Source organism: Periplaneta americana, chromosome 12 (assembly GCF_040183065.1).
Source record: "Periplaneta americana isolate PAMFEO1 chromosome 12, P.americana_PAMFEO1_priV1, whole genome shotgun sequence".
NCBI lineage: Eukaryota > Metazoa > Arthropoda > Insecta > Blattodea > Blattidae > Periplaneta > Periplaneta americana.
This window is the reverse complement of record NC_091128.1, coordinates 146688296-146712857: the sequence shown is the minus strand read 5'-3', so window position 1 is coordinate 146712857 and position 24562 is coordinate 146688296. Positions and strand designations below refer to the sequence as shown.

Below are 24562 nucleotides of genomic sequence, written 5' to 3'. Positions count from 1 at the left end.
TGGAGTGATTATTATTGCTTAACCTCATCCCACTTTGTTAACTACGTAAGCCTACACTACAAGTACCGGTACGCGTAAGTTACTCCATTAATTCATATTTCCATTATTATTGTTGTAAAGGGAAATGCAAATTAATATTTATTGGTTTCATAGTTAATTATCGCTATAATCTTGAATGAGTGAAGCTATTACAGTAAGTTTCAGTTCGTTTTGCACAAACAAAAATTATATTACTTATTTCTTGCAGGTATCTTCGAGTTTATGGTGGAATTTAATATACTTCATTAAAATAATAAATTAACTTTATGCATTTAATATTTCAATAATGGAAGGAAAGTGTTAATTTTTCCAAAAGAACACGACAACGAAAGTGTAATATTTTGACGTCTGCTAGGAGAGATCTGCGATGATGAGGCGATAGTAGCGATCCTAGTGGTGGGCAACTACCCATGTTTGCATTTTTACTACATATTGAGCTTCGGGACTGTATATAGTAGACTGTGCTACAACTCTACTATGAAACATTTATTTAAAGACTGACAAAATATTGTCTATGGACATTACGACGAAGTGAAGAGAAGCGACTAGAAACATTTGAAATAAGGATATGGAGAAGAATGGAACGTGTGAAGTGGACAGATAGAATAAGAAACCAAGTTGTGTTGGGAAGAGTGGGTGAAGAAAGAATGATGCTGAAACTGATCAGGAAGAGAAAAAAGGAATTGGTTGGGTCACTGGCCGAGATGAAACCGCCTACTAAAGGATACACTGGAAGGAAAGGTGAACGGGAGGAGAGTTCGGACAGATGAAGATATCAGATAATAGACTGCATTAAGATATATGGATCATATGCGGAGACAGAGCGACAGGCAGAAAATAGGAAAGACTGGAGAATGCTGGATTTGCATGCAGTGGGCAAAGCACTATGAATGAATGAATTTCTCGCGCATAAAATTTATCTTCCATCTATCTTCAGATGCACAATGTTCATAGATAAATACTCTCACTTTATATGAAGATCAAACATATTAACAATGTACAATTAAAATAATGTATGTAGTTTCAGGATTAATGATGATAATTTGCCGGTTACTTTCCACGAAAATCTCATAAAATCTTTTTTACTAAGACAAATTCATCTGCAATACTCGTAAATTTGATCATATAACGTAATCTTTTGAAGTCCTTTCGTGGGTCCGCCTATAGGAGCGTAGAACAGCACATTCTTTATCTGTTCTGTTTAGAATATTACTTACTTCTACTCCAAAATATCTGAGAACTCGCTTTGAATATCTTATAACGTTACAGAATCAACATCAAGCCTTATTATCCTTTCCTCGTCACTGTACCTCTTTCTATTCATCATGTTTCACCGTGTCAGTTGTCGCCTATGGAAGTCCTTATCTCGTCATGTCAGGGATTGCCGAACGGTTAATCAATTTAAATTAAAAATTAAGAATTACATGCTTTTACATGAAATTGATTTATGAGCGTTAGCCGATTTTTGTAGGTTATTTTGTGTGTCTATATAAATTGTCATTTAGGCCTATCATTTACCTCTCTAAAACTAGGTATATTTCCACTAATCTCAAAATGTATTTGCAGCTATGTTTTTTTTAATTGGGTTATTTTACGACGCTGTATTAACATCTAGGTTATTTAGCGTCTGAATGAAATTAAGGTGATAATGCCAGTGAAATGAGTCCGGGATCCAGCACCGAAAGTTGCCCAGCATTTGCTCGTATTGGGTTGAGGGAAAACCCCGGAATAAACCTCAACCAGGTAACTTGTCCCGACCGTACAGCTATGTACTTGTAGGAGTTTCATTGTCAAAACAAAATCAATGGTTCAATGAACTTGTAAACATTTATATGGTTAAGTACCCTTTGCCCTTTGTGGCAGCTCACGAATGGTGAGAAGATTTCTAAATTATGACATAGGATATGAATTGTAAATCAATTACGTATCATGTTTAGTCAATATTTCATTATATTTAAGTTTGTTAATGTGCATGAAAATTATTTTTGTATTTAAGTATGACTTTACTACATCACATATTCATTACATGAGGTCTCGCCACCTCATTGAATATTATCACGACTACTATGAAGTAGTCATTACAATGAGAAGAGTTCAACCGGTACAGTGGATCGTGTCCCGGCATAGTTCAGTTGGAAAGAGCGCTCAGCGTGCAGAGCTGAGAGGTCCCGGGTTCGATTCTCGGTGCCGGAACGAATTTTTCTCGATTTAAAGGTGATAATGACTTTACTATTTTTGTCACTGTTTCATTATGTATTTCACTTCTGGTAGTGTGGAAGAGAAGGCCTCATGGTCTTAACTCTGCCAGAATAAATAAATAAATAAATTGGCTCCATTATAGTTAGCAAAAGTTTTAATGAAACTTCCATCACAGTAATGAAGACACCTGATAGCCTGAATTTTTTTTGTCATATCAATGTTTGTTACATTTCTTGTATTCTGGTAAGAAATTTCGCTCACATTATTTTGTGATGAAACTTCACAGCAAAGTTTTATGCATGGTTGTAAGTCGAGAAATTAAAAAAGCAGAAGAATCGTGAATTGTAATAGTAATAAAAAATTGCGGACTAGATTTACATTAAACGGATTTATAATTAGTAATTCCGGAATCAAATTAGTCATTATCATTTCATTGTGCACGTATAAAATTACTGACAGGAAAAAACGCAGACTACATGTTCTAAATGACAAAAACTTGCTACATTAGGCTATATTTGCTTTTAATTGAGTCGTTAAATATCTCGCTTCGTCGTTTTGGTATGCGATTCAACCAATTATTACTTTCGTTAGGAGATTTACGTAACTGTGATGACGATAATAACAAGTCTAATGAATTGTTATTAACTTAATAAGCATTAAAGTATGATGCTTGACACTCAATTATTTTCTGAGAGACCTGTTAGTGAGCAAAAAGTGTTAGTTCCCGGCTTTTTAATCAATACTGTGTTGTTCAAAAACACAGCCACTGTGACTGCTGCCGTCAAGTCATAAACTCGTACGAAATATTACCCAAGTTTCTCGTTACCCGACTAACAGCTTTTATAGCAGTAGCAATACATTTGAAGTTAATTGCAATTACGAAATATATTCTGTAATGGAATATGACTAAATATTTAACGAAACCGATAATATATTTACATTCATCGATAAAATAAGTTGGCCTGGGTAGCGTAGTCGGTGTAGCGCAGTCCTTCTATGCTCGAGATTGCGGGTTCGATCCCGGCTCAGGTCAATGGCATTTAAGTGTGCTTAAATGCGACTATATGTACTTATGTATTTATTCACACTGCAAATGGGTATATACCCGGTGGCAGTGGTAACTAATTACACTCAATAATGACAACTAATAAAAACAATAATAATTAATAATAATGACAAATAATAATAATAATAATAATAATAATAATAATAATAATAATAATAATAACAAGGAGCATCCTAAATTAAATGAAGTACGATCACTTAAAATAACATTTAAAGTAAATCTAATTTGTATCTTAACCCTAAGTTCATGCCTGCACAAGTACCTTTCGGCACAACACTTATTTCGCTATCAACTCCCTCGCTGCACGGATTCTATCCTGATTTCACTAACACTACAAAACCATTTCACTGTTCAAATATTTTGCACAGCCACTATGAACTATAGAACTTCACTGACACAAACACACTTCACTTACACAATAGACTTCACTGACACTACACACTTCACTGACACTACACACTTCACTGACACAACACACTTCCTCAGTAATACAACACTTCAAATAATAAAATATCAATTACACCCTTTAAATAGTGTGTATAATATACTACCGTCTATTAGTAAAGTCCTTAAGCCTATTTTGTAAGTCTTCTATTTCGCATACTATAATATTGTACTATTGGTTTTAATTTTTATTTTAATTAGGTATTTGATTTCTAATTTTGAGCCATTTCTTGTAATACTTCCTTATTGTCAATTGTTGTTACTAAATAATGTATTTAATTCGTAAATTTTAAGTCATCTCTTAGTATAGCTATTTATTGCTTCTAAAATAATCTGTTTAATAGCTATATATATATATATATATATATATATATATATATATATATATATATATTCACAATAACTATAGAGAAATGCCTTGAGGCTTTATGAAACATATTTTGTTGTTACAGTGAAAAATAACAAATTGAAATAGATTGAAACACAAAATAATACACGAAGTAACGTCAAGAAGATGTGAATTAAAGACATGGTCCATGTAAATAATGCCTGAAAATAGCTATTGATCCTTTGCGTGTTTGTTTTTAAAATAATGTGTTTAATCTGTAACTATAGTTAGTGTATTGATATTAGTATCTCTTTTTGTTACCTATTGCTTTAAAAAGAATGTGTTTAACTTGTAATTTTAAGTCTATTTTTCTACTATTACTTTACTGTTTACATTTGTTTTTAAATCTTTTGTATTGCCCCTACTATTATATATTGCTCTTCAAGAATTTCGTTATTCGTTAGTTATAAGTCATTACTTGTGTTCTTATTTTAATTATTGTACTTGTTCCTGAATCACGTATGTAACTTGTAACCGTAAATCATTGCTTTTAATATCCTTTTATTACTCTTAACTGTTCCATTGTTCATGAATTAAGTATTAATTTGAAAGTGGAAGTCAAACTTTGTTATATTAATCTACTATTGATTATCTTTTTAAGGTCGTGTATTTACTCTGAAACGATTAGACATTCTTGTATATATTTTGCATTGATTATTCCTCAAACATCTCGTTAATCTTTAACAGGATCCATTCTTTCATTAAGGTGCATTCTTCTACATAATTCATGTGACTTGTAACTGTGATCACAATTTTATATTATAATTTTACTATTGTTTATTGGTTATAAAATATGTATTTTGATGCCAACTATAACCCTAATATACCTCAGGGTGAAATAGGGTTTATTAAATTAGATAATAATAAAAAAATACATTTTTGGTTATTGGTAAAGCCTTTGGTAAGTCTTTAGTAAGTAATAGTAAGTATATAGTCAATATAAGACTTGATAAAGCTTCATTCCATGTATGCACTCATATAGTGGAGAATTTGAAATGAAATTATATAACAGTAACATGACATGACACTTCAAAATTGCATTTTGTCCCTCAGCACTGAAGTCGGTATAAGCAGGATTAACTGGGAACATTACGAGAAATTAACAAGCAGACACACAGGTATGAAACAATTGATTATACAACGGAATGGAAGCGAAAGCGCTGTCAGCATCTCTAATGACGCTGTTTACGTCTCTTTGAGAATTAATATTCCCGACAGCAGCGGAACGTGGATCGTTACAACACTGGGTAATCAGTAATCCGGGATTAATTTTACGTCTGAAAGAAGCTACTTAACGAGCTACTGTCATTTGTAAGTCGTAAGAATAAAAAATAAATAAAAAGGCATGTAATACGCCGAAAATGATATTACAGCTCCTGAAACTAGCAATACTTCTCGAGTCTATGCAATGTGCAGTGGCGTTCAAAGATATCTGACCTCCAATTTTCTGATCGTGTAATCGAACTTTCTAACCACGGATAAGTCAGAACCAAAGATATGAATGATCGTTTCCGCTTGTAAATTTAATAATCTGATTGGCTATGTATTGTATATTTATAGTAGAGCCATCGATGTAGCTCAGTCGGCAGATTCGCTGGGCTGCTGATCCGGAGCTGCGTTCGGGCTTGGGTTGGATCCCCCGTTGGTCTGATTGAATGGTTTCTTCCGAGGTTTTCCCCAGCCGTGGGACTGAAGCCGGATGGTCTATGGCGAGTCCTCGGCATCACTTCATTTCACCCCCCTTTGATTTGATTACCTGGTTGGGTTTTTCCGAGGTTTTCCCCAACCAAAAGGCAAATGCCGGGTAATCTTTTGGCGAATCCTCGGACCTCACCTCATCATTGTAGAAAATTACTAAATTGCAAAACTGTAAAAATTGTAAAATATTGTAAAAATTTGTAAAAATTGTAATTCTAATATTGTAAAATTTTGACTTGTTCCACATCTTAAAGCTTCATTGCTCATGTAATATCTATGGAATATAATAAATGAATGAATAACAAATTGACAAACTTTGAAATAGTACCGTTAGTTCTCAATAGGTGACCCTATTATTGGGACGGGTAAAATGTGTATGGGAAAATGTTCATGTAGATTAAACATAAATTATTCTCATAATCGACAGTATCAGCGATTTCCCGCTAAATCTAGATGTTTCTTTACGATCATTAGAGGAGGATGAAATTTCGAATTTTTATAATGCGGTTATATTTATGTGCTATTGGCGACACCGGCTGTTATCTTTGCCACCTATTCACAGGAGTAGTAACTAAAGAAGCCACGTTTACACGGACAAATTATCGATCATTATCGATTAGTAGGGGTCATGTATATTTGAACGCCAGTGCACGTCAACGTTGCTTTTCACACTTAGATATCGAATTATAATATCTCGTTGATTTTATAAAACCTCCTTTGTGGCAGTAAAGAGTATACTTTTTTCAGGAGAAAGGAAAAAAAAACTAAATACCAATAGACCTACAGAAGAATATTAGATAATTCGGTAGAAAACGTTAGTGAATATGACATCATCGAGGATCAGTGTAGGCCTATTTGTGTTTTATTAATTTTTTTCTTCCTCCTGAAAAAGTATGCTTTGTACGGTCATAGGAGGTTTCATAAAATACGATATTCTACTTATGTTTTTTCTTCGCCATTAATTCCTACATATTTTCATAATAGTAAGAGAGCCATCGGCGTAGCTTAGGCGGTAGCGCGTTTCTTTGCCAATTTGAAGTTGCACTATGGAGTGGGTTCGATAGCCTCTTGGACTAGTTACATCGTTGGATTTATTTCCGAGATTTTCCCAAACTGTAAGACGAATGTTAGACAATTCCTTGGCGAATCCTCGGTCTCATCTTGCCAAGTTAGTAGTTAATACAGTGTCGTTAAATAACCGAATAAAAATTAAGATGTTACACTTAAACCTATATTTGTATCGCATGTGTAACTGAAGTAAATAACTTGAAATTAGTAACTTAAAAACAACAAACATTATTATTATTATTATTATTATTATTATTATTATTATTATATTATTATTATATCATCATCACCATCATAATCATCATCAAAACTGGTCTTAAATCGTTGGTTTACAAGCAAAACCCATTAAGTAGAAAATATTACTTCCGAGGAAAAGGCGTTTTTCTTCATACAAAGGTTAATCCTCAGAATATTATTATTTTTGTAAATTGTTTCTCTTTAAGTGTATTTCATTTTCCAATTCTAACTTTCGCTTGTAGGCCTAAATCGACGAAATATTTGTTCCGGGTCTAAATTACAATTTTTTTAATTATTATTAATTCTCCAAACGTTATTATAAAATGTTTGTTTTTCTGTTTGAAGGTAATTTTTTGTTTCAATGTCGAGACAATTTTTTATTTTAATGTCGAGATCATTTTTGTTTTAATGTCGGGACCATCACAATATGGCTCCCTGAATATATGTTTCATGTGTTGTTAAGGGGTTAGGTATAGCTTACAGCAATAAAATTTTTGGAAATATCCAACATTTTTTTTTCTCCATTACTTTATCTTGTACAATAGTGAAAATTGGTATGTGTAAAACACTATCCTTCTGCTATATGAAAAAAATATTTTTACAATTAAAAAAATATTTATATTTTTTTTTCAAAATTCAAAGTTCACTTGGCAGTGACGAAGCGTTTCCCTCATAACTCATAACCTTGTTAAGTTTTTCATGTTTTCTCTCTTTTATTTTATTGCTGAAACTCATGTTTACAATATCATGCTCTTTCAACCACATTCCTTAATAAACAATATTTTTTTTATTTTGTGTTAGATATTTGACCATTTTTAAAATGACTTTATTTTTTATCAGACAATCTATCAAAGGTAGAGAAGTGATTTTGCATCATATTGTAGATATGACATGCATAAATACACACAAAAAATTTCATCCCAGAATGTTGGATACTTTTTGAGTTATGAGGGAAACGCCTCATCACTGCACAGTGAATTCTAAATTTTGAAAAAAAGAATATATATATAAATATTTTTTTTAAACGTAAAAATATGTTTTTCATATAGCAGAAGGACAGTGTTTTACACATACTAATTTTCATTATTGTACAAGATACAGTAATGGAGGGAAAAAATGTTGAATATTTCCAAAATTTTACTCCTTTGAGCTGTACCTAACCCCTTAATGTCACTTTACTAAGCTCAATTATTTTATAGATTTATACAATAAAGTTTTCTTGGGTCAAAATTAAAACGCCACCGGAATAGCTCAGTCGGCTGAGGCGCTTGCCTGCCGATCCGGAGTTGCGTTCGGATTCGGGTTCGATTGCCGCTTGGGCTGATTACCTGGTTGCGTTTTTTCCGAGGTTTTTCCCAACCGTAAGGCGAATGTCAGGTAGCCGTTGGCGAATCCTCGGCCTCATTTCGCCAAGTACCATTTCGCTATCACCAATCCCATCGATGCTAAATAACCGAATAGTTGATATAATGTCATTTAATAATAAACTAAAATAAATTATAATTCTGACATATTTAAAGATAAAACACACATGTTAGGTCAATTATACAGTGTTCATAGATTTTATAAGATACATTAAAGATTATATATTACAATTATATGAACACTAATATTATTAGTGTTCATATAACTGTAATATATAATCTTTAATGTATCTTATATAATTCTGACGTTTTAAGTCACTTCTGATGTCGGAAGAAGAATTTTTGAAATTATTTCCAAAGCTAAGACGTACAATTAAATCTCCTAACGAAAGTAATTGATTGGATCGCATTCCAAAACTATGAATCGAGAGGTTTAACGACTCAAATATCGTCGTTGTTCCTGCGGTAACTCCTATGTGCAAAATATAAAAGTTTTCAGTATGAAGAAAAAACACATTTATTCATCCTATGGAAGCCGTACATAGGAGACTGTGAATTCTTACATTTTCGAAACAAAGAAATATAATTACATGCAGGAGATTTTATTATTTGCTGTATCACTATTTAAGTTACTTAATAGAGCAAAAAGTCCACACCTGTGGAGTAACGGTCAGCGCGTTTGGCCGCGAAACCAGGTGGCCCGGGTTCTAATCCCGGTCCGGGCAAGTTATCTGGTTGAGGTTTTTTCCGGGGTTTTCCCTCAACCCAAAAGGAGCAAATGCTGGGTAACTTTCGGTGCTGGACCCCGGACTCATTTCACCGGCATTATCACCTTCATTTCATTCAGACGCCAAATAACCTAGATGTTGATAAAGCGTTGTAAAATAACCCAATAAAGTAAAATAAATAGAGCAAAAATCTGAAAATCGATAAATATGTCACACAGGAGTTATTGCAGGAACAACGGCGATATGTAACAACTTTATGTTATTCAAAAAAATGTAGTCCGAAGAATATATTCGAGATTTTCAATTGAAATTCAGTCTTCGCGTCTGCTTTGTGTGCGTAGAACTGGATTAGAAACAGCAACTTCAGCTCATTGTATAAGTGATGTCGGATTTGAAAAGTCTATTTAAAGATCCGGTACATTCAAAACGATTATATTACACAAAGAAGTACTTGTGTTGGCTGAGTTCAAATTTGTGTACTTGTAGGTTGATTCGGCTGTGATATCTACATTTTGCAACATCACTTGGCAAAAGTAAGAAGGTTAACCGCTAGAAATAGAAAACATTTGGGCAGGATTTGCAATGACAGAGCTACATAAGAGAGAGTACAGTAAGTACCAGGTCATAACAACGCACATAAGGATTACGAAACAAGAAACAAACTGTGAGTTTTCAACAGATTTCGACGAAGTATGATTTTGCAGAGGTTATAATTTCATAATACTAAATAGTATATTTTATACTTAATTGTAAACAGTAACTCTATTCGCTAATACGAGTAGGCTATTATCTACATTATACCGACTACTTATTGTTACCGAGTGTCAGCATTTCGCAAAGCACATCAGGCAGTAGTTCAATTTACATCACAGCAGCCAGGATAATTATGGCTCGGTAAACAAGTAGAACAAGGGATAGGCGGCGCTGTTTTGTTTACTTTGTTTGCGCGAATGCTATCTTCAATTGTTACGTTGGTATTTGGATGACATGTGAATCAAACGATTTGATGTAACAGATAAATGAAGTAACTTTTCGGTAGAAAAAATTCAATGCATAAATAGACGTTCAAGAACAAAATTCTGTCCATTGCATGCCAAAGGATAGATTACTCATAAAATCTTAACAAGGTTGATTCTTATATTTTCTGGTAATTTTAAATTTTAATTCGATCTGAAGTAGAGGAGATGAACTTTATTACACGATCATCTACAACAGTACTTAGAGATAAAAAAAGAAATGACAACATTCGTTACATATTGGGCTGGATAATGAGCTTGGCATTTTCGAGAGTACCTGTAGAAAGAAAACAGCGTATTTGGTATGGCCATTTGCAAAGAATGGAAGACCAAATACTTCCTAAAACAGTAATGAATTGGATTCCAACTAGAAGGAAGAAAGAGGTAGACCAAGAAATAGCTGGCATGCTGGAATCACCGCTGCAATGGAATCTCAAGGAATGCAAATGGGACAGTAAGAGAATAGATGAGGATGGCGTTTGAGAGAGAAGACGAAACGGCTCCTCATAAAGCGGATATGAAGAGACAGAAATCCCTAAGGAGCACTGCACTACATAATATACAGTGACTTTACGATCTCAATATACGAACAGCAAACTGAATTTTGTCAAGTACCGTATTAAAAAAAGATAAAATAATTTTTATTAAAATTTGTGGATTTTTATATAAAATAAAGCTATTTCAGTAGATATTAGTCTTCCTTGATCATTCGTACATCCCTCTTACTTACAAATCATCGCTTCAGTTCTCAATGGTTCTATCTCCATTTTTTTTAATTGAGTTAACTTAACTGTAGAATGTAATTCTTATCCTTATAAAGTTTCTGAATCTATCATAATATGCTAAGAATTGAGGACAGTAAGACAAAAATCAACAATTCTTTTTGTTCTAACTCCATAAGAGTGGCATTACTCAGTTCTATGTCCTTAAGCCAATCAAAATGCTAGAATTACACCATGTGATGGAACCAACAGTATGACAACCATGGAAGAAGAAATCTGAATTTAGAAAATAATGACAATGTTTTAAATCGGTAGGTAAATAATAAAATAAAAACATTTGTCTTTATGTGCATGTTTTGTAGTTTTAATAAGTACTAGTGGCTTGTGCAGCAAATGCTGCTGCAAACTAAGTTCGTTAGACGTTCAAATAAAAATTTTTCAGATTTACTTTCAATGAAGAATACTTGTCTTTTTGATAGTTATTTCCTTTCATAATAATGAAACATACTCCCTCTGAATAGATTTTTTTTTAGGCCAAATACTTTTTCTTGAACCTATCCAACTTCAGTTTTTGAGTTTCAACGCGAAAACGCAAGTATCAATGTCAGGACGATAGCAGTAGCTATTTCAGGTCATTGTGGATTGTAGGCAAAATTTAAAAAATGACAGGTTTGCTAAACTTTCGAACAATAGCATTTTCGTATAGCTGCTGCCTGTAGAACTTGAAATGTTGAGCGTAAAATCATTTTATCCTACTAAGAGATCTTGCTGAAATGATCTGGAGACTACAAAATTTTCTAGGCCTCTTATTTTATTAGTAAGTAATACCTTTTGATCTTTCCTTAGGAATTGTAATTTTTGCGCTCTCTCGAGCCAATACTGAAGACAATGACACATATCAATATCTACAGTACACTACACCGCCATTAAGTATATGAAAAAGACCCAACTCAACTGGTTTAATAAATATAAAAATATTTGATTTTTAATAACAATATTATTATCTTACTTAAGTTTTGTAGTTATATATAGCAGTCACTCAGTAAATTATAGAAATGAAGATCTAAATTAAGATATTCTCTACATTTACTTACATAACCCCAGAACGTTTCACTTTCATGTCATCAATATAGCATCAATATTATGTACAATTAATGAAGAACAGACGCATCATGATATTAACTATAATAATATTTAATTTCTAATAGTAATAATGTCATCAAACCACCTCAACTTTCGTAGATTTGAATATCCAATACACAGCTGTACTCAGAATATTATACACTGCAGAATAAATTTTTAATAACAAATTGAATTGAGCTCTAAATATGTCGGCAATCCTGCAGGTCATGGCCTTCGTGTAATAGCCTATTGTTTATTGTAGTGTGTGTTTTGTTCTGAAATTCAATCAAGTCGGCCGTGAGTCAATAAAATTAGTTCTCAAAACTTACAACAGATGGATTTTGGAAAATAGGAAAATTATGTAGGAAAATTGACATTTCACTGAAAACTACTACTTTTCCGAAAAACTTCGGGTTCCAAGCTTCAAAATGAGGGGCCATTTATTAAAATCCGTTCAGCCGTTTTCGTATAATTTCCATTACCAGTTCAAATTATATATATAGATTTACATTAATTTTACAGTACCTGTTAATTTATGACTTTATTGCAATGAAGTTGAAGATGTATAATCTATTAGCTTATGGTGTCGATAATTATAATGTAAATTTCATGTAACGTTATAATTAATAAGGTAGCTTACAGTGGTATATTATAATATGCCTTATCCACTATTTCGGCTTTCCGTGAAGTTATATTTAAAATATTAATATTTATGTATTGTACTTACATAAGCTGCCTTTCTATGTTAGCAGGCCCATGTCTTGGGTACGTTTCTTTGTTCACAATTTTATTTCACTGTAATTTTATATGTTCCTTTTTTCACTTATTATTTTCTAAAACTTTAACTGCAAAATCTACAAAATGCACCTGTTAACACATTGATGAAACTAAATTTCTACCATGAAACTTTCCATAAAAAATGGTCCATCCCAAAACGCTACAAAATGCTAAATACTAAAATTAAAAGTATTATAAATGCTAAATTTGTAGTCGCTAAATATCTACCAACTCTATGTACCAGTATTAGCATGAAACGTGTGCTACTACTTGATCCCTTGTGACATAAGGAAGGGAATGGTCTGCATAAAAGTATAAAAAATAATTGCATAGAATAAGGGTCACAGCAGCCAATGAAAATCATCCACAAGAGTGTCAGGATATGAGAAGGTGGAGCTTACCAAGTTCAGGATTGGCTATTCATGTCTGGCAAAGCACTGTAGTCCAACCGGCGATGTATTTAGTGAAGGAAAAGGGGATGGTCTGCACAAGTGTATGAAAAATTCCATGAAACAAACAACACTGTCCGCTTACAAAGTTCAGGATTGGCCACTTCTGTGTCTTCTGAGTGGCTATTCTTCACCTGGGTATCGTCTGCGATGTATTTGGTGAGATAAAAGGGATGGTCTGTATTAGAGTATAAAGTATTGCATAAAAACAACGATTACTATCAAATTCAGGATTGGATACTTGTCTGGCACAGTACTCTCTTCTGACTGGTCATCCTTCAACTGGTGTCGTCTACGATGTATTTGGCGAGAAAAAAGGGAATGGTCTGTATAAGAGTATAAAAAAAATTGCGTAAAAACCAGGACTGCTGTCCGCTTATCAAGTTCGGAATTGGCTACTTGTCTGAAACAGTACTCTTCTCTGACTAGTCATCCTTCACCGGGGTGTCGTCTGCGATGTATTTGGTGAGAAAAAAGGGAATGGTCTGTATAAGACTATAAAAAAATTGCGTAAAAACCAAGACTGCTGTCCGCTTATCAAGTTCGGAATTGGCTGCTTGTCTGATACAGTACTCTCTTCTGACTGGTCATCCTTCACCGGGGTGTCGTCTATGATGTATTTGGCGAGAAAAAAGGGAATGGTCTGTATAAGACTATAAAAAATTGCGTAAAAACCAGGACTACTGTCCGCTTATCAAGTTCGGGATTGGCTATTTGTCTGACACAGTACTCCCTTCTGACTGGTCATCCTTCACCGGGGTGTCGTCTACGATGTATTTGGTGAGAGAAGAGGGAATGGTCTGTATAGGAGTATAAAAAATTGCATAAAAACCAGGACTACTGTTCGCTTATCAAGTTCGGGATTGGCTACTTGTCTGACACAGTACTCTCTTCTGACTGGTCATCTTTCACCGGGTTGTCGTCTACGATGTATTTGGTGAGAAAAAAGGGAATGGTCTGTATAAGAGTATAAAAAAAATTGCATAAAAACCAGGACTGCTGTCCGCTTATCAAGTTCGGGATTGGCTACTTGTCTGACACAGTACTCTCTTCTGACTGGTCATCCTTCACCGGGGTGTCGTCTACGATGTATTTGGTGAGAAAAAAGGGAATGGTCCGTATAAGAGTATAAAAAATTGCATAAAAGCCAGGAGTACTGTCCGCTTATCAAGTTCGGGATTGGCTACTTGTCTGACACAGTACTCTCTCCTGACTGGTCATCCTTCACCGGGGTGTCGTCTACGATGTATTTGGTGAGAAAAAAGGGAATGGTCCGTATAAGAGTATAAAAAATTGCATAAAAGCCAGGAGTACTGTCCGCTTATCAAGTTCGGGATTGGCTACTTGTCTGACACAGTACTCTCTTCTGACTGGTCATCCTTCACCGGGGTGTCGTCTACGATGTATTTGGTGAGAAAAAAGGGAATGGTCTGTATAAGAGTATAAAAATTGCATAAAAGCCAGGAGTACTGTCCGCTTATCAAGTTCAGGATTGGCTGCTTGTCTGACACAGTACTCTCTTCTGACTGGTCATCCTTCACCGGAGTGTCGTCTACGATGTATTGGTGAGAAGCGACGAAATTACTTCTAGAGACCTGGAGGTTCATTGCCGCCCTCACATAAGCCCGCCATCGGTCCCTAACCTAAGCATGATTAATGCAGTCCCTACTATCACATCCCGCCTCCTTCAAATCCATTTCAATATTATCCTCCCATCTAAATATCTACCTCCCGAAAGGCCATTTTTCCTCAGGTCTCCCAACTAACATTCTATACGCATTTCTAGGTCTTAACAGGCCTTGGGCTTTATACTTGTTTGGATGATGATGATGATGATGATGATGATGATGATGATGATGATGATGATGAATACTAATAGTCTTGTATCAGTTCCAGTGTAAACCAAGTTCAATAATTTGCGTTCTTATCAGAATTATTCAAAATTAATGTCACATTTTTATGTTCTGCTTTTTTGTGGAAAATCCTGATTTTTCAGAAAAAATGTTCTGCTTTTCATTTTTTACACCTGGTAACCCTACCCATACGTGCTACATGTCCTGCCCAAATATTTTCCTAAGTCCTTATTCTCGAATACCCTTAACCTCTGTTCTTCTCTCAAAGTGAGAGTCCAAGTTTTACAACCATACAGAACAACCGGTAATATAACTTTTATAAATTCTAACTTTCAATTTTTTGAAAGCAGACTGTATGACAAAAGCTTTTCAACCGAAGCATAGCAGGCATTTCCCATATTTATCCTACGTTTAATTTCCCCTCGAGTGTCATTTATATTTGTTACTATTGCTCGAAGATAATTGAATTTTTCCACCTCTTCAAAAGATAAATTTCCAATTTTTACATTTCCATGTCGTACTATGTTCTGGTCACGAGACATAATCGTATACTTTGTCTTTTCTTGATTTAATTCCAAACCTATCTCGTTACTTGCTTCAAGTAAAATTCCCATGTTTTCCCTAATATTTTGTGGATTTTCTTCTAACATATTCATGTCATCCGCATAGACAAGCAGCTGATGTAACCCATTCAATTCCAAACGAAATTCCAAATTCAAAGCGAATTTACTGTGTCGAAGACTAGCTTGTAAATAGAATACGATTATGTCAATTTTAAAATATATAATATAAGCTTGGAATACAAAATATTATTTACATCGTGTGTGACATTTAAAGAAACGCGTTCCATTCTGAATACACATGCAAGAAACAAGGCCACTACCCAGCACGAGCTTCTCGATTTGTGAGGTCAGAGGAGAGGCAGTTCATTTTCCCTACACATTAGCGTGGAGACCGCGTCTTGTATAAATGATGGTATCACAGTGAGGTATGATATGTGCTTACTGTTGTACAGGAACTTCGTTACTGTATATACATCGAGCACAATGCTATTCAGCACCGTTTACCCATTTTATAAGGCCACATTAGAACACCCGAGCACGTTCATTACAAAATTCCATTTCCATCACACCCAGCAGAAGAAGAGAGAGGGTGCAATACAAACTGATATAAACTATTTCTCCACATAGTAAGCTCATAATCTTCTGTTATATGTTGTTCTGACGTAGGCTATCCCTTTATTTAATTTCCTACGTTTCGACACATGGTGGGCCTCTCGTAACGTGATGTCTCTACCGAAGACAACAAAGGACATTGCACTGTTTGCTGGAAAAAAATCTAATTTTGACGTAGGAAAGAAACATTCCGTGCATATTACTGGAAAAGGCTTCATTGAGAGATAATATTTTATCATCATCATCATCATCATCATTATCATCATCCATAGATCTATTACGGTGCCTGAAATTTTGATGGTTAAAATTTTCACGCCATGTTTTCCTTATTCTTCCAAAATTTTGTAACTGATTAATGATCCCAGAAGACGAATGCCAATTTTGTAATGTGTTATGAAAGGATTTATATGTAGTATGAGTTAAGAATGACGCCGAGTATAGTTGAGTCGATGTGGTGCCGGTTAAGAAGGTTCTAAGCCTGGTTGACAAGACTCGAAATGCAAGAAAAGTCACAAGGACTAGACAATGCAGCTTTTAAACCCCCCGCTGTTTTGTAGGTGGTGATTAAGAGGATTAAAGACCCTTAGCGCTAACTAATAGAAGTACTGAATGACGAGAATGGCAAGAATTAGGAGTGGGGGCATGGCTTGTATGTTTATAAACTATACCGACTAAAAATATTACCTATTACTACATACGAATCAAAGCTCTAGGTTATGACCATTTTCTTTCTGTATTTTGTTATTTTTATTAATCAAGGTCTTTAGTTTTTAGGAATGCCATTTTCTTTTCTTACATAGACGTGGATAACCTGCAATGTTTCTGAAAGCCTCACCTCTACTACTTTAAAGTTTTCTTCCCATTTACAGAGTCTGAAATTCTGTATATACTTGATATAATTTTATCTAACTTTTATTTGCGGAAATTATTGTGCTGGGTGGAAGTGAAATAACCTTGCAAATTTTCAGACCGAATAGCTCATATTGTTTGTAACAAAATACTATACTATCATACTGGTGGAAAGTTCATACTTTTCTCAGAAAAATTGTTTTTCGAAATGTTTAACAACCTCTTCTTATTCGCCAGCTACTGCGAGTAGGATCGTGATTTTTGTCCTTATCGATAGAAAATCTAATAAAGAATAATTTGTCCCTCTGAAGTATTTCAGTAGCGTGGACAGTTTTTGTGTAAATTTAATTTTTAAAAACCTCTAATTTCAAGCCCCACTTGAGCAAGTGGCAACGTCGAGGCAGAGAGCAGCTCACCGATTTCGTCGAATTCTTACATTTGTATCACGAGTAAAGTGTGTTAGCGGCGATGTTGCCGGACTACTGAAACTTCAAGCTAAATTTTCTAATTAACCGTGCATTTAATCACAAAACATAATACAGGTGTCCTATCGTTCCTTTAAATGTGCAAGGTTATTTCACTTTCATTCTGAATTTTTTAAACTTTCTTTAAATTCTACTACTTAAATAATAAAGTTATAATCTATTTAATTTGTTTTAATATTCATTCATTCATTTAGTGTTCTGCCCAAGAACAGGTCTTTCAATGCAAACCCAGCTTTCTCCAATCTTTTCTATTTTCTGCCTTCCTCTTTGTCTTCTCATATGATCCATATATCTTAATGTCGTCTATAATCTGATATCTTCTCCTGCCCCGAAATCTTCTCCCGTTCACCATTTCTTTCAAGCGCATCCTTCAGTAAGCAGTTTCAGCATCATTCTTTCTTCACCCACTCTTTCCAACACAACTTCATTTCTTATTGTCTGTCCACTTCACACGCTCCATTCTTCTCCATATCCGCATTTCAAATGTTTTTATTCATTTCTCTTCACTTCACACGCTCCATTCTTCTCCATATCCGCATTTCAAATGCTTCTATTCATTTCTCTTTACTTCGTCGTAATGTCCATGTTTCTGCCCCATACATGCCACACTCCATTCAAAGCACTTCACTAGTCTCTTCCTTACTTCTTTTTTCAGAGATCCGCAGAAGATGCTCCTTTTCCTATTAAAAGCTTCCTTTGCCATTGCTATCCTCCTTTTGACTTCCTGGCGGCAGCTCATGTTACTGTTTATAGTACATCAAAAGTATTTGCAACTATTCTCTTGCTCTACTGCCTAACTTAGAATTCGCAAGTTTACCTTCTTTACCTTTCTTCCTATAACCATGATCTTCGTCTTGTTTGCATTTATCTTCATCCCATACTGCTCACAGCTGTCATGTAGCTCCAGTAGCATATCCCGCAGTATCGTCTACTCCTCTGTTAACAATGTCATATCATCAGCAAATCTTATGCACTTTATTATTCTACCTCCTACTTTTACCCCTCTTATGTTCTGAAAACAGTTCTTCATCAAATCCTCCAACATATATATTGTTGATCTTATTTTTTCAGTGAACCGATACGGAGAAACCGTGTTAAAATGATGAGAGGCTTCAAATTTACGAAGAGAACCACAACCGTGAGACAGTGGTGGCTGTGCACACTTCATTTAACAATTCTGTGGCCGGGAGGAAAAAGATCTTAAGTCAATTTTTTGTGAAAATGAGATTTTTAGATATTCTGAAAGCGGAAACAATTCTCTACAATCTGGTAAAACGGCTAAAGTCAAATAAGACTCTTGACAGGATTTATAGAGCGTTACCAAATGTCCTAAGTACTTTTTGAATCGAGCACACACAGAATAAAGGGCTTAAGAATATTTAATACTTTATTCCTTACAAACCATCACATGTTTAATTTCCATGCTTCCCTATTAAAAAGGTCTAACTTGAATTTTAGCCATTTTATCACATAGGCTACTGATGCCCTTTCCTTTTAAAACTCTAAGAACCAGAGTAAACAGTCCTATAATTATATAAGACCCAGTTTGCATTTCTAATAATTTACATTTCTCATTTATTTTGACATAAAAAAGGTCTTATGTTTAATAGTCCCTTCTACTCAGCTTGGCTTCTAGTTTTAAAAGGGCTTAAGTGAGGCTATTTTTGGAAATAACAAACAAAATTGTTAAATGAGCAACATTACCTATTTTAGAATAAATATAAACAAATAATACTTACTTCCTGGCTTTTAAGGAACCCGGAGGTTCATTGCCGCCCTCACATAAGCCCGCCATTGGTCCCAATCCTGAGCAAAATTAATCCAGTCTCTACCATCATATCCCACCTCTATCAAATCTATTTTAATATTATCTTCCCATCTACGTCTCGGCCTCCCTAAATGTCTTTTTCCTCCGGCCTCCCAACTAGCACTCTATATGCATTTCTGGATTCGCCCATACGTGCTACATGCCCTGCCCATCTCAAAAGTCTGGATTTAATGTTCCTAATTATATCAGGTGAAGAATACAATGCGTGTAGTTCTGTGTTGTGTAACTTTCTCCATTCTCCTGTAACTTCATCCCTCTTAGCCCCAAATATTTTCCTAAGCACCTTATTCTCAAACACCCTTAACCTATGTTCCTCTCTCAAAGTGAGAGTCCAAGTTTCACAACCATACAGAACAACCGGTAATATAACTGTTTTATAAATTCAAACTTTCAGATTTTTTGACAGCAGACTGGATGATAAAATTTTCTCAACCGAATAATAACAGGCATTTCCCATATTTGCTCTGTGTTTAATTTCCTCCCGAGTATCATTTATATTTGTTACTGTTGCTCCCAGATATTTGAACTTCTCCACCTCTTCAAAAGATAAATTTCCAATTTTTATATTTCCATTTCATACAATATTCTCGTCACGAGACATAATCATATACTTTGTTTTTTCGGGATTTACTTCTAACCCTATCTCTTTACTTGCTTCCAGTAAAATTTCCGTGTTTTCCCTAATCGTTTGTGGATTTTCTCCTAACATATTCACGTGATCCGCATAGACAAGAAGCTGATGTAACCCGTTCAATTCCAAACCCTGTCTGTTATCCTGGACTTTCCTAATGGTATACTCTAGAGCAAAGTTAAAAAGTAAAGGTGATAGTGCATATCCAGGAAAAAATTCTTAGTTAAAAAACTCTATAATTGACACCAATTTCAATCTTTCTACTGCTCTCCTGAAAAGCATAAAATTTTTAATTAAGATCTTTTTTCCTACCTGCCACAGAATTATTGGTAACGTAAATTATTATCAATTTTATTAGTTACTGTGTGAAATGCATAGTGAGAAATTATGTGTCATTTACATGATATTGCTTATTTATTGAAGTAATTTACATACCGTAAATGTAAGTCACAGTTAACCAGATTTATTTCTTTTTGAAATGAAACTCCGATAAGTATTTTATCGCCTTTAAAATCCATTGGGTAGCCACGGTCTGGGCTCCAAGTAGCGCCAAAGTTACGCTTTAATCGGTGCGTAGATCGCGGCCGGCCTCGTGGAGATGAATTACTGCTGTGCTGACCTGCACCAGGCCAGGCAGGTTGGGAGAACGGCAGCGAGCGGTGCCTGCCTACTGCAGGGAGCGAGCGGGCTGCTCGGGCCAGCGATCGATGCGAGGGCCGAGCGAACCCACCGCTCCGCGCCACGCCGCCTGGATCAAGTGCCGCTCCGCTCCGCTCCACAACAAAGCGTTTATCCTTCGGGTCGACGACGATCACATTTAGCAAGATTTCAACAAAAATCACAGAGTATTGGGAAAATTATCTCCTTACTTAACGCGTCAAAAAATAATTATCGGCATATTAAGAGCATTTAAAAGGAAGATGTTGAAAAGAATATTCCAGTTTTCTATAGCATGTGACACTGAAGATTTTTTATAGAAATAAAATGGAAAAATGGTATCATTTTCACTGGAAAGGTAGTTTTGAATGTGAAGAATTCATATATGACGTCAGTTGACTTGAAAACATATTAAACATAATTTACAATTCATGTTGATGTTCCGACAAGCCAATTGTTATACAGTAGAACTTGGTTATAGCGACCTCGTTTTGTGCGGCACCTCGCCTGTAACGTCAAATATTCTGTGGTCCCAACTAATTCCCCATAAGACATATGCTTCTCTACCTTGCTTAATACGACAAACGCATATGCGTCTACCTTGCATATACCGTCATTTTCAACCTCAGTTTGGAATAAGATTTTCTAAGAACCATTTTTAAGAAATATTTTGTTGAAATCTGGCCCTGACAAATTCTTTACAGTCTCCTTCTGTCATAGACCTCTGGAATGCAGGCGGATTCCCCACCCCATTGTAACCTGCCAGAATTCATACGGTATTAGATTAGTTTCGACAGGAAGTTTTCAGTAAGCGCACGCATTTTAACGCAGTATGGCCACTAAAAGAAGTGAGTGACGTTTTAGAAGTCATTAGAATTATGAATATGTTCTATGAAGCTAAGGAAGGGAGCAGTAAAATTGCAACTGAAATTATGAACATAGAACGTAACTTAGCCCTAGAAAGTGTGTATTGGGCAAGTAGAAGACAACAGAGTAAAATGATTGATTACTTCACTCCTAAGTAAAGTATTTTGGTGAGTACTGAACAAACTGCTTTAATACAGAATACTGTATTTATAATTCTAGGCCTACGTGTATTTTATTATGTTCATTGTAGGTTTAAAAGTCGATACATAAATCTAAAATAAGTCTAATTAACGATGAAAGAGTAATGGAACGGAGAAAAATTCTCTCCGGCGTCGGAATTTGAACCCGGGTTTTCAGCTCTACGTGCTGATGCTTTATTCACTAAGCCACACCGGATACCCACCCCGGCGTCGGACAGAATCGTCTCAGTTTTAAGTTCCAACTCTTAGGTTCCCTCTAGTGGCCGCCCTCTGCACTACGTCATAGAGGTCTATGAACGTAGGACTGAAGTCCATACATGTGCTGAGGTGCACTCGTTATGAGTGACTAGTTGGCCGGGATCCGACGGAATAAGCGCCGTCTTAAATCACGAAGTGATTTACGCATATCATATATATTATTTTAATGCCCGAAGTACATATGATATTTCCATGCACATATTCTGAGTCATCATACGATGAAAGAGTAATGGGACGGAGAAAAATTCTCTCCGGCGCCGGGATTTGAACCCGGATTTTCAGCTCTATGTGCTGATGCTTTATCCACTAAGCCACACCGGATACCCACCCCAGCGTCGGACAGAATCGTCTCAGTTTTAAGTTCCAACTCTTGGGTTCCCTCTAGTGGCCGCCCTCTGCACTACGTCATAGAGGTCTATGAACGTAGGACTGAAGTCCATACATGTGCGGAGAGAATTTTTCTCCGTTCCATTACTCTTTCATCGTATGATGACGCAGAATATGTGCATGGAAATATCATATGTACTTCGATATATTAAAATAATATATAAATCTAATTAAGTTTGTTATTTTTCATTTTCCACCTCACTAGATTGATAATGCGAATCTTGGTTACTCCGACACTCGTTTATAACAACATAATTTTTAAGGTCTCTTGGATGTCGTTATATCCAAGTTCTACTGTATATACTTTGCTTCCTGTGTTAAAAACCTTGGATTTTACTTTGATACGCATTTAAACTGGAATAACAAAGTAACTCATATTATCAAAAAAGTGCTTCCCATACTACATTCCTTAAACAGCATTCGAAAATGTCTCCCGCTATCACTCAAAAAAATACTAGTGGAAACACTAGTAATGCCCCACTTCGATTATTGTGATTTGCTACTGACTGACCTCAATGTCAACCAGTCGCAAAAATCACGTGTTCATAACTCTTGTGTTCGCTTAGTCTGCGATGTCCGTCGCGCTGACCACATTACCCCATCCTTCCAAACTCTAAACTGGCTACGGCTTAACGAACGTAGAAATTTTCATTCCTTTGTTCTCCTTTTCCAAGTCCTTCACACCTCTACACCTACCTACCTCGCCAATAATTGTGAATAAGCAAGTTTTTGATCTCAATTAAAGTGATTCAGCTAATTTTCGAATGATTGGTGTATTTATTTAAATGTGGTGCAATTATCATGAAAAGTCTATAAGCTGAAACACATTATGCGAAAAATCTATTTGATATACATCAACGACTTTAACTGAATAAGGATGTTTTCGTATTAATGTAATGTAGGCCTCCTACGTAAAATGTAACATAAAAAATAAAATGAAAAATATGTGGTCTGTAGCAAAGATATCAGTAATATATTAGAAAATAATGATAAGTATATTAATAGTATTTAGTATTTAGTATTTATTTATTTAATCTGGTAGAGATAAGGCCGTCAGGCCTTCTCTGCCCCTCTACCAGGGGATTACAACTATAATATGAACAATAAAATTACAATTAACATTAAATTTACAATTACAATTACAATAAAAATTAAAGTACGACAAGATTACCTGATTAATGAAAGCTAGACATTTTATCATAGAAGTTAAGAACAAAGAATATTTTTGTATTTACTGAATTACAAATTACAAATTACAAATTAAACCTACAATAACAAAAATCTATAGTAATGAAATTACCGGATATTGAAATATTTTGTGATAGATTAAGAGAACTATTTACAAGAAACCATGTCTAAACGAGTCTCAATTACTGACCAAGCGCCTAGTAAGTTTGCGTTTGAATTCAATTTTATTTCGACAGTCCCTGATGCTAGCAGGTAACGAATTCCAGAGTCTTGGGAGGGCTATTGTGAAAGAGGATGAGTATGAGGAGGTGCGATGGGATGGTATTGTTAGTATTGTTTCATGGCGATCAGTTGCACAGCTAATGTTAATGATATAATATCTTCAGATGAAATTGACACTACACGCAAAATGATTAGCATATACTCGTATAAAATGTTACAAAGAATTACTTAAAACAGAATTAACACAAGATGAGATACACGCCGTTTCGTTGGGAAGAAGATAAATTCCCAATTTTCTCGACGGAAACCGAACCTAAGTTCGTTTGCATTATGATTAAGGAGACAAGATAATATATCCATGTTCGTGGTTTTACGTTGTTAAGTGAGTTATATCATGACTACTAGGCTTGTAATGTTGGGGACCGATAGGATGCGTTACGGTGGTTTCAAGTTGATTATCCGTTCACCAGTCAGTACTCTAGCATGCATAAACAGTGTACCTGCTGAATAATAATGCCGAAGGTTAAAGGTTCTGAGTCGCATATTTTTGCAGCGGAATTTGGTGAGTGTTTTAAAGTGAATGACGGGAACATTATATGTAAATTGTGTAATACAAACATACGAGGTGACAAGCGATATTACATA

The 24562-nt window shown here is 35.1% G+C and overlaps 1 protein-coding gene and 1 non-coding gene across 9 annotated transcripts in view; both read right to left on the bottom strand.

Moving 5' to 3' along the window:
* Nucleotides 1-24562, bottom strand: part of RyR (Ryanodine receptor) — a 371941-nt gene that overhangs the window by 302315 nt on the left and 45064 nt on the right. The window lies entirely within an intron of this gene.
* On the bottom strand, nucleotides 22370-22441 carry TRNAY-AUA (transfer RNA tyrosine (anticodon AUA)). Its single transcript has one exon. It is a non-coding gene; the product is annotated as a tRNA-Tyr (tRNA).